Here is a 10,952-nt window from a genome sequence, read left to right on the forward strand (position 1 = left end):
AACGGTGAATAGCTGCCACAATCAGCATAAGAAAGCAATATTATTCAACTTGTCGAAAAGGTTTTCATTATCTACAGGTGGCACTCCATGAAATTCCAGGTTTTCTCGGCGGCTGAGCCATTCAAGGTTGTCAATAGAGTTCGTGCACGAAATACTCAGCTTTACTCTCAGCCGATTCAAGTTTTTCAACCTGCGCCTTAAGTTCCTTTATGTCTTGTTCGTTTTTCTCAGTTCGGTTCAACAGCTCGCTCATTTGATTTGACATAAATTGCATGGATAACTCAATCCCTTCAACTTTATCTTTGAGCGGCATCAAAACATCGAGCTTCTCGTTGATTGTTTGAAGCATCGCCCACACATGCTGAAGGTTAGGCTTATTTTCTGATTTATCAGGTTGTTGGGAACGAGATTTTGTCACCTTGCACTTGGAACACTTACATTTTTGTATATGTGACTCGCCTTTGGATTTCAAAGTTGATTCCGATAAAACAGCACATTTCCCTTTGTTGTACTCAGATTCACACGCACTACAAAAGACACCTTCATTGGGATCGGCTATGACTTGTTCGAATTCACAGCACAGAACAGTGGGAGGCATGGTAACACACTTGGCAGCATAGAGGAGCGTAGAATTTAGAGTGGGTCTACAAATAGAATATGACACCAACCTGTAACGATACAGTGGACGTGATTAGGACAGCGGTTCCACAACCCCTGCTGCCGCAAAAAAAAAAAAAAATGGCGTTGTCAGCCTTGGGTAGCCGTTTATATCCAGCGCAGAAGATGCGGCAGGCGTCAAAACGACGCTGGGTCCTCTTGCGGCAGCGATGTGGAAAACTTGCGCCCAGTAAGGAGCATGTGTTGGCAGCCTCTCGGTGCTTAGACGTTATGGCGATACCCGGACGGCGAGCTGGGCTATCGGAGAGTGCAGATTCCTGTGATAGTTGCTTTAACAATACAGTGGACGCGATTAGGACAGTGGTTCCACTTTCCACAGCCCCTGCTGCCGCCAAAATAGCACAAAAAAATATACCACAGTCGATGAAGATTTGAAATGTTCTCCGCAGGGGCCGGTGTTAGTTTTAGGCCGCACCTTTCCATTATTAATTATATTGTCACGAATACGCAAGTATTGGGTATTAAATGTTTAATACATTTAATTGCAATGAAGAATAATATCTTAAGTGCGTGAAATGCATTTACGTGTTACTTATTGAAACTTTGTTGGATTACTTTTTGAAGAAAATTTCCATTTGACTCCTCTGATAACAAATATATACAGCTGTATCAGGGTCAGTTTCTATTTTGTTCGAAGTAAGACACATTATACCAGTCTTGTTAAAGCACTGTGTGCACTTTCGTTTAATTCAAGCGCATATGCATTATGATCTGTTGACCTAGGGTTCGACAATCAAATCAAATCTATGCAGGTCAGTAGTACGCCAAAAAGAGGCTGTGCGTTCCACTAAAATTTTCAGTATAATGACCGAACAGGCGTGTACTTTCACAGCACGGACTAGTAAATATTAACTGATTATTTCGACGTAATCTCTAGTAATCAAAGTTCTAATGAAAGAAACCGCAAAGGGAAATACATTTTTGCGTGTAATTACCAAGCAGCAATATTTAGTGCGATCTCAGATTGGGCGTCTTTAAAAAATAAGAACAAAAATTTTAAATCAACACTGATCTGATTAAATTTATATTAATAACTTTTCTCACGTCGTAGTTTTAACAACGGTGCTAAAAGCTATTTAGTTTTCTTGAATGTAGGCATGTTTAAATTCTAATAGCATATTCATATGTATAGTAATACAATGCCTCATGTACTCGTGCATTCATCTGAATTCATTTTAAGTTTTAATTCTCATTTTTGTTCCTTGCGCTTTTTTAATGCAGTTGTATTGAACTTCTATTACGTGCGTTTGTTGCTATGCGCATTAAACAGCACTCTCTTAAATGCTCGTGGTTTTCACTTGCCCTCTTCCCCCATCTGTGTTTTACCTTTTTTTTTTTTTTTTTACTTTTTATAGTGTAATTATAATTTGTTCTGTTCCTTATATATTTGCTCTTCAGTTTTCTTGGTGCATATTTTAAGGCCTCTTTCGGTGTATATCTTCAGCTGTTTCAACATACTGCCTAGATGCATTTTCGTTTGTTAGCTAAAAAAAAAACGTTTGGTTGAACGGTATATATGAAATTTCAGTGAGTGTATTGAAATGTACCGCTTCTGCGTAAAGGACGCTGTGCCGGCCCTGGAAGGCAAAACATATCGGCAACCCAGACTGCCTTTGTGTCTAACTAAAAAAAACCCCAACGATGGGAATAAATATAGATGTCATCATCGAGTGGCCGTATGACACGCGCAGCAGGTCGAACATCCCTGATGCGTCAATGCAACAGCAGATTCTATTTTCAGTCCTGGAGTAATCCACACATTCACACACTCGAATGCTCACATTCGATTTTTCTCGGGCAACCTAGAAGTTTCGCCCAGCTCTGCCCACTAATTCAGCTCCCGAGAAAGAAAAGCGGCACGCTTGCGGCCATATCGAGTTAGACTTCGTTCGAATTGTAAGTACTTATTGTGCTCTTTCAGACGATACCGTTGCTTTCGAAATTGACATGAACTCCATAGCTGGTCTCTACGCTTCGTTTCCTCAAAATTGGTTATACACAGGCGAGTTCAGAGCTACGAGCACGGAATCTTTGCTCTCGCTGTTTAGACGTTCGTCCCCTGTTTCGCTGGCCTAAAAGCGGCGGATATCGCTGTGTGCTGGAGCAGCAAACGCTTTCCGTCAATGTTTTCGCAAACGCTTTCATCTGCTTTTTCTACTGCCTGCGCGCAGGGAGATTGCATACATCGACCTTAGGCGCACTTCGCCTCGAGCAGCAGCCACATATATTATGGTGAGGCTACCAAAAAAAAAAAGCATAAAATTATGTGCCTCTACCCGTGCCACTAGGTGTAACGGGCTTAAGCCAATAGTAAGAAAAATGAATAGGGATTGCTCCAATAAAAAATTAAAAAAAAAGGTTAAATCTACTATCCAGCCCAGCCGCCGCCACGGGAACGGGCAAGTCATAGCGATTTCATTTCATTAGATGGTTTCACTGCGGTTGTGGGGCGTTGTACATGCTTCTTGCTGATAACATTTGTTTATTAAGATGGTTTTCCGGGTCGGAGCAGGGTCGTCGAAGAGGCCAAGGTTTTGCTGTGTGGAGGGGGCAGGTGATACTGGGCTTGCATTGTCAGGATGTTAATTGTTCCTTGCGGAGATCCCCACAGTCAAACCCCGCCAAGCTGAGTTCTTTCGAATGCTTCGCTTTCAGGAATGCCACGCTCCTTCAGCGAAAGGCAAAATTAATTCGCCCCTGTGTTACCTACGTTCATCATTTTAGATGCGTTTGAGAAGATAATCGTAATCCAGGAGTCACTGCGAATCAACTGCATAGTGGTTACCGATAGTTTGCATCCTCCATAAGCAGCCGCTAGCAATCCAGTTAGGTGACTATGGCGCTGTGATGCCAGGACTTCTCAGGAAGTAGTCTGGTGATGGAAAATCGAATATGCCGATCATATGAACCCAGATTCAACCTCCACCGAGGCTACCGCTACTTCAGGCACTCCATGTCGTTCTGATGTATACCAGGTGTATCAAGGAAGCTGATGGTGAGCCTGCATGCATACCTGACCAAATTTTCATGAATCACATCAGATGTGGCAAGCAAACATATATAATGTACATGGCACATACTAATATCACTTCATTAAAATAAAAGATGCACTTAGTAAATTTTGCTTGTTTTAGTGTTTTCCATCGTGGGAAGGCCATGAATATCATAATTCTCACGAACACTGAAGCGAATGCATAGTGCTAGCCAAAATCAGGCCACTACCTTTCACGTGTGGCAGAAGTTGAGAACAATTTGAAATGCAACAAAATTTTGTCTTGTGCCCTCAGACACAGCTTGCCTGTCCTGCCTCCACATAAGCATCAGGAGTGAGGCACAGCCCTGTAGCTGCTTTATGAAAACACTTATGCATCTACAACTACAGAACCAGGCAGCTCCTTTAACTGCGTGTTAAAGTGCAGCACAACATAGTTCTTAGTAATAGGGCAAGGTCTATTGCCAGGATGTCCGTAAAGGGGACGTCGGAAACAGAAAAATGCCTTCACCTCCGTTTCTACATACACTGGGAAAAGAAAGGAACATAGAGGTAGAATGATGCTAGGCGGCGAGGCCATACTGCAGTGAGACAATGGCTGTGAGGCATGACGCTTGCTTTATTTGCATCATAATGCAAGTAACTCTTTTTGTCAATGTAAGCCTACTCATGAACTAACACATGTAACACAGTGCTTGCAGATGTGTCTTTAAGCCATGCATATCAAATGGTCGTGCACATAGTGTTTCCAGATAAATTAGGTGCCACCTGTAATAAGTTGAAAGAGAAAAACAAAAACGGCTAAACCGAAAGGTGCTACAAATAATAAAAAAGGTTATTCTATTTACTTCCATTCCTCAGAGGCTTAGAAGAATTTTACAAAGTGGTGTAACAAATAATGTCGGTACCCGTTTCTTTGAACTAAACGCTGTCAGACTGCAGCGATGGAGACAGGAAAGCGATGGGGAAAGCATGTGGAAGCACAAGAATATAATAACCAAAAGAAAATATATGCACGACGTTCAAGGCTGATGTGACCCATTGCATAATATATTGAAGACAAGAGTGAAGCCAGAAATAGTAACCTGGCAAAGGTACTACAGGGACGGATGTCTTGGCAGGAAGACAACTTTATTGCCACCCTGTCATTACTCACGCAAATAAAGATCAGTTCAGAGTGAGTGTATGTTGAGAGGCTAGCACTTCAACAAAGGCAGCCAAACCTTCACCTCAGCGATTACGCTGTGAAACATCGCTCATCTGAGCTAAAGTCAGAACAAAACGTCCGACGTTTAAGGCAGTCCTTGGTGATCCCTCGCTGCCTCTTGACGCGAAGTTCCTTGCACAGCCACCACAACATGTCCTTATCACTTTTCAGGTTTTCGCAATCATGAACCGTACAGAAAATTTGAAAGCATCGCGTTGCTCTCTGACATGTCACGTTTGCGCAGAGCAACCGCTTGAGCTAGCCAAGGTGAAACTAGCAGACCCCCATTGCTACGCTTTTCAACAACCACGCGGATCGACGATTTCTCTATGAGAGCGAAAGCGAAGCGTTTGCAACGGAAGGCCAGGTAGGGCCCTCGTGCGGCTGTAAATTTGCGCCTTCATTACTAATCCGCTGAACGGTTGCACAGTTGAAGAAAAAAAAACAGAGCCTTATGACGTGGTTTCAGTGCCTTGTGCAATTACAACAAGACGTCTTAACTTGCTTCACCACACAGAGTAAGTTTTACCAAACTGCGGTGAGCTAACAGCCGCCTATGCTTCACTTCAAGTTCACCATGTTCTTTACAAAGCGTCATTTTGACATCACCATTAGACGTTAATGTATGACATATTCCCCACTACACAACGTAGGCCAATCGGATCTCAGGAAGCTCCCCTTGACACTAAGCAGTTCATTTCACCCCATTTGTAATACAAGTGCAGGTGCTTTTCTCCTCCACAGTTATGTTTACCATCCAGGCAACATTTATTAACATAAACACGATACGTAGACTGCTTAGCACAGCGTTTCTTAAGCGTGCTGCAGAATTATACACGCCGTAGAATTCTTCTTCCAGCTAACCCTCTGAGTTCTTAGAACTCAAATTTCGCCCATAGATTGCATTTGGTCGTGAGTGTCCTCTTGTATCGAATGTTTTGGACTATTTGCCCCCTTTCGATCAAAATTAGTCGAGTGTCCGCATCGTCTGTGGTGGCAGCTAAGCAAAACAAACAACTGCCCAGTAATGACTGCGGTGGGGACGGTGAAGTCATCTCGTTATTTTATTTATTTATTTTTTATTTTTTAGCATTGCTGTCTAGAGAGTCGGCGAATGAAGGTAGGCGGGCGCATTTGTTTGTGCGGGAGGTTTGAAGAGCTTTATCTACTGCTTTATCAATAATGACCTGCATTTAGTCAAAACAACACTAAATTTGAACAATTTTGCTTGTGTAGATCATTTCGAGTTCGGAAAGCAAGGAGATGGCGCCGCCGGTGCCATCGCTTGGACAGCAAATCGTCCGCATACGATGCGAAAATCCGACTTCTTTTAACCGAATCAGGCAAGAAGCCCATACAAATTTGGTATCTAAAAAAAAAAAAATTGCCGGCTAAGTACCATTTCTGAGCAAAACTTGAGAACTAAGGATTTAGTGGTTCAGCGGCGAGAAGAATTCTACGGCGCGCGTCTAATCGCGGAATGTTTAGTTAGTTTAGTTTAGTGGGGTTTAACGTCCCAAAGCAACTCAGGCTATGAGAGACGCCGTAGTGGAGGACTCCGGAAATTTCGACCACCTGGGGTTCTTTAACGTGCACTGACATCGCACAGCACACGGGCGCCTTGCTTTTCGCCTCCATCGAAAAGCTGCCGCCAAGGCCGGGATTCGATCCCGCGTCCTTGGGAACAGTAGTCGAGCGCCGTAACCACTGCACCACCCCGGCGGGGTTAATCGCGGAATGTGTTATAGCAGCTGCAGCAGTAGTGGTAGTACTAGTATAGTTGTGGTAGCAGTAGTATTATAATATTAATAGCAGTAGTAGTAGTTGTATTAGTAGTAGTAGTAGTAGTAGTAGTAGTAGTAGTAGTAGTAGTAGTAATAGTAGTAGAAGTAGTATAGTCGTAGTATAGCTGTAGTAGCAGTAGTAGCAGTAATAGTAGTGCAACAGTGGAAAAATGTTAGCAACTGGCAACGTCACCGTTCTCTGAAGGCCACATAACGAAAAAAGCAATTAATGTTTACATTGCATTATACGCCTAAACGCTTGGGTGCACGGCAGCTGTAGGTTCAGACAATATTTATTCACATTAGCAATACATCCTTTCTTAGTCATATCGCCGCAACGCAACGCAGTTGCTATCATGTGTACTGCTGTTTCCGGGGATTGTAGTCTCTTTTTTTGTGCAACCCTCTCCTTAGTCATGCGAGAAATTGTGCCCAGACGAGCTATGCGATGATCACAGAGCACGCAGCGTACGTACTTCGGCACACGAGACAGTCGTGCTGATACTTTTTATAACCGCAAAATGCGCGCATAGGCTACAGCAATACTGCATGCAGCGCTGCTAACGACGCGGCCACATGGACAGTGACCACGCCCCCTTAAGCAACGTAGTAAAAGCGCGCGCGCGCCCTTTGAAGGGGACCCCAAGGCCTACTACAGAGGCATTTTTTTATTTGTCGCTCATGCAACTTTGCTCTCGGTCTCTTTCTTTCTTTCTCTCCCTCTCTGAATGTTCCCACACGTCTGTACGTCGTTCCGCTCCCCGGCTATAGTGCCTAGGCACTATACCCCGGCGTAATGCGTCGACCTCGCAGGAGAGCGCCATTTCGGCGGGCAGCAGTATGTTCGTCCTTGACGAGCATGGAGCGGCAGTCGACCAAAGCAGGTGAAGATACTCTGCCAGCGAAAAAAGCTAGTCGTTGAGCTGCGAACGATATGACTCGAATCAAAACAAGCCGTGTTTATTAGCTTATACGCGACTCTGACTCGCTTTTCGGCCTCGTACACAGGAGCGATCAGTAACATGATATAAAAGGCCTTCGAAACCGGAGAGTTGATAGATATTGATCTTTTAATTATTTGTAGAAAATCTTGCACAGTTCTCACAGCCGTTGAAGGCATTGCATACATTTGCCCCTCACTCTGAAGCGCCTCAAAAGGAATGCACATCTGAATTCGATGCTAGATCTTTTTTTTTTTTTTATGCAATAATTAGGGATTGCCATCTGAAGCCTATTCCTATATCGAGACCGTAAGAAATACTTAGCTAGGGACAGGTAGAACGAAATGAAGAAGATGGTTTGCGCGGTATGAAAAAGAACTGAACAAGGGTAAATGGGGTACGCCTCAGTTCGCAGGTGAGCCAACGTTTCGACCAGTGGACTTGTCTTCATCTGGGCATAGCGATCATCACTGGCAGGGGTTTAAATACGCTTTTGCTTCCGAAGAAGAAAAGCTGGGGAGGGAGAAGTGGGTGCAAAGAAAGTGGGTGTGAAGGAGTGGAGAAGAGAGGATGGGTGAGAAGAAAGTGGGTCATGAAGGGAAAGAAAGAAAAAATGTTTTTTCAGTATGTATTTATCAGTCTGGAACCAGGGATTCTGTGGCCTGCAAAAGAAGTAAAAGCGGCAGTACCAGGAAAAACTACAATACCGGTAGGCTTGGTTTGTAAATACGTTTATATTGTGAGCCTTCCACGGATCTTCTTTCATTTGTACATACCATAATCTTCTTTCTTTTGTACATACCATCGTCATCGTCCCGCGGCGCCGGCTCCAGCACGCGCCTGGGTTCTCCATCAGATTAAAACGCTGACACGGCGTACCTTGCCTTGCCGTCACGACTTTGGGTCTCGACCTGGCCTTCTTTCACACGTGGTGGAGGTGAAATTTGATCCCCTTACTGCCTTGTGCCCTGCCTTTCGCTGGAGCTACGTTCCGGTCGCCGTTTAGCAACAACCACCATCGTTATGTCAACCGAGAGCAGTCCCGACCCGGCCGGACCCTCTACCTCGGCTACACCGCCGCCTCCCACTGTACCCACTGTGCCCACACGACAACGCGACCCGCCGCTGTTCGCCGGTCGTCGCGACGAGGACGTGGATGACTGGCTCGACACTTATGAACGCTGCAGTGCCTACAACCGGTGGGATGACGCTTTAAAATTCCTCAACGTTTCCTTCTACCTGATTGAGGTCGCCAGGAATTGGTTTATCAACCGCGAGCCCCACACCACTAACTGGCCCACCTTCAAACAGCAGTTCCGCCAATACTTCGCCGACCCCGCAGTTCGGACTGAGATCGCGAGGAACAAGCTCGCTTCCCGTCGTCAAGGTCCCGATGAGTCGTATGCCTCTTACATAGAGGCCATCCTTGCACTTTGCCGGCGTATGAGCCCCACCATGCCTGAACCTGAACGCGTGCACCATGTCATGAAAGGAATCAATTCTGTGGCTTATAACACCCTACTTGCCCAGAATCCATCAAGTGTTGATTCCATTATTACGACCTGTCAACGACTCGAACAGCTGCAGTCCTCCCGATTGCAGCCCGACTTCTCTACTGGCCCCCCCTCTACTGACTTCGATCTACTAACCCTAATTCGAGCGATTATCCGCGAAGAGCTCCAAGCCTTGAGCCCTTTCTGCCGGCACGGGTGTGATCACTCTTCTTCTAATGACGCCAGCCTCCGCACCATCATTAAAGAAGAATTGGCAACTATCACCCACCCTGTCGCACCTGTCCCTCCTGCACCTCGTACAGCGCTGACTTATGCTCACGTTGCTGCATCCCCTCCTCCTTTTGTACCCCCCCCCCCCCCCCCACGACAAGCACCGACCTACAACCACATCAACGCCGTGACGACGGCTCAGCCTACGCCGCCCTATTACGCACCTTGGCGCCCCTCTCGCCCAGTGTGCTACTACTGTGGAATCAGAGGACATATTTCTCGCTTCTGTCGCCGACGCATTCAGAACGAGCGGCGTGGTTACGACGCCTTCGGAAGTGACGTACCCGCATATTATCAGCGACGATCTATTCACAGCCCACCTCGTCGATCCTCTCCACCACCGGTATCCTCGTCTGAACCAAGTGGCGCCCATGTTTCCCGACGCCGGTCCCTTTCCCCATACCGCCGCTCTGTTTCTCCACTTCGACCAGCAACAACTGTTCCTGTCCTTCATTCGGAAAACTAAGCGATGCAGTTTCCGGAGGTGAAACTGCACTCTGCGAACTTACCAAAAGTCCTCCTCATCTCCCGTACAATATGATTTCCGTTTTAGCTGAAGGATTACCGGTCGAAGCTTTGATTGACACAGGGGCTGCAATTTCTGTTATTCGCGCTGATTTATGCCACCGTTTGCGGAAAGTAACGACACCATATGATGGACCTGAACTTCGTGGAGCAAATGACGTCCCTCTACGTCCTTCAGCAAAGTGTACAGTTCGAATTGTTATAGACGGCGTCCGCCACCATGTGCAGTTTACTGTGCTTTCACCGTGTGCGCATCAGATGATTTTTGGTTGGAATTTTTTGTCGACCGCGTCAGCGTTAATTTCTTGTGGCGACCGTGTCATTCATATGACAGACAGTGATTTTTCATCTGACATGTCTGAAGGACGTAATTCCCTCATTGCCGCAGTTGGCACTGTATTGCCTCCACAGTGCGAAAAACTTGTTACCGTTGTTTCGGAACACATCACTGACGGGGATGTACTTAAAACACGCAAGTCTATGTTGCTGCCAAAATGTACCGCTCCGGGTATAAGTTGTGAAGATCTATTTGCTACTCCTAAAAATTAACCAATCACCACATAGCAATATCTTCAGAGTAGAAGAGGGTTTTGTCTAAAATATCCACATGACGGTAGACGATGCCTCAATGAAAAATATAAGAATTAAATCTCTGAAGAGACGAAAGTGGCGCTGAAAGTAGGTCGAAAAGGCGAACAAAAATTAAATGCACTAGTCATCACTGGCCGGCTCACAAGTAAATTGCATGCGTTGAAATCCTTTTTGGTTCAAGCGCATTGTAGTTCTGCTTAGCCTCATGCCTGTGGCTCAGATCAATTCAGTTTTATCAGTTGCAAAAAAAAAAAAAAATGAAAAATGACGCAATCGTCATAAAGCTTCATTTTAACTGAATGCAACAAAAATGCCTGAAGAATGAAAGAAATAGGACAAACATTTATGGGGGACGCTCAAAGAGCCCCTGAATGATACTTACGGTAACATTATTTTACTAGAAATGCACAGAGGGGATCCTTATTAGTATTAGAGTCAAATTTCAAAGCT

This window comes from Amblyomma maculatum, chromosome 6, assembly GCF_055883805.1.
Source record: "Amblyomma maculatum isolate TAMU_Amacu chromosome 6, ASM5588380v1, whole genome shotgun sequence".
NCBI lineage: Eukaryota > Metazoa > Arthropoda > Arachnida > Ixodida > Ixodidae > Amblyomma > Amblyomma maculatum.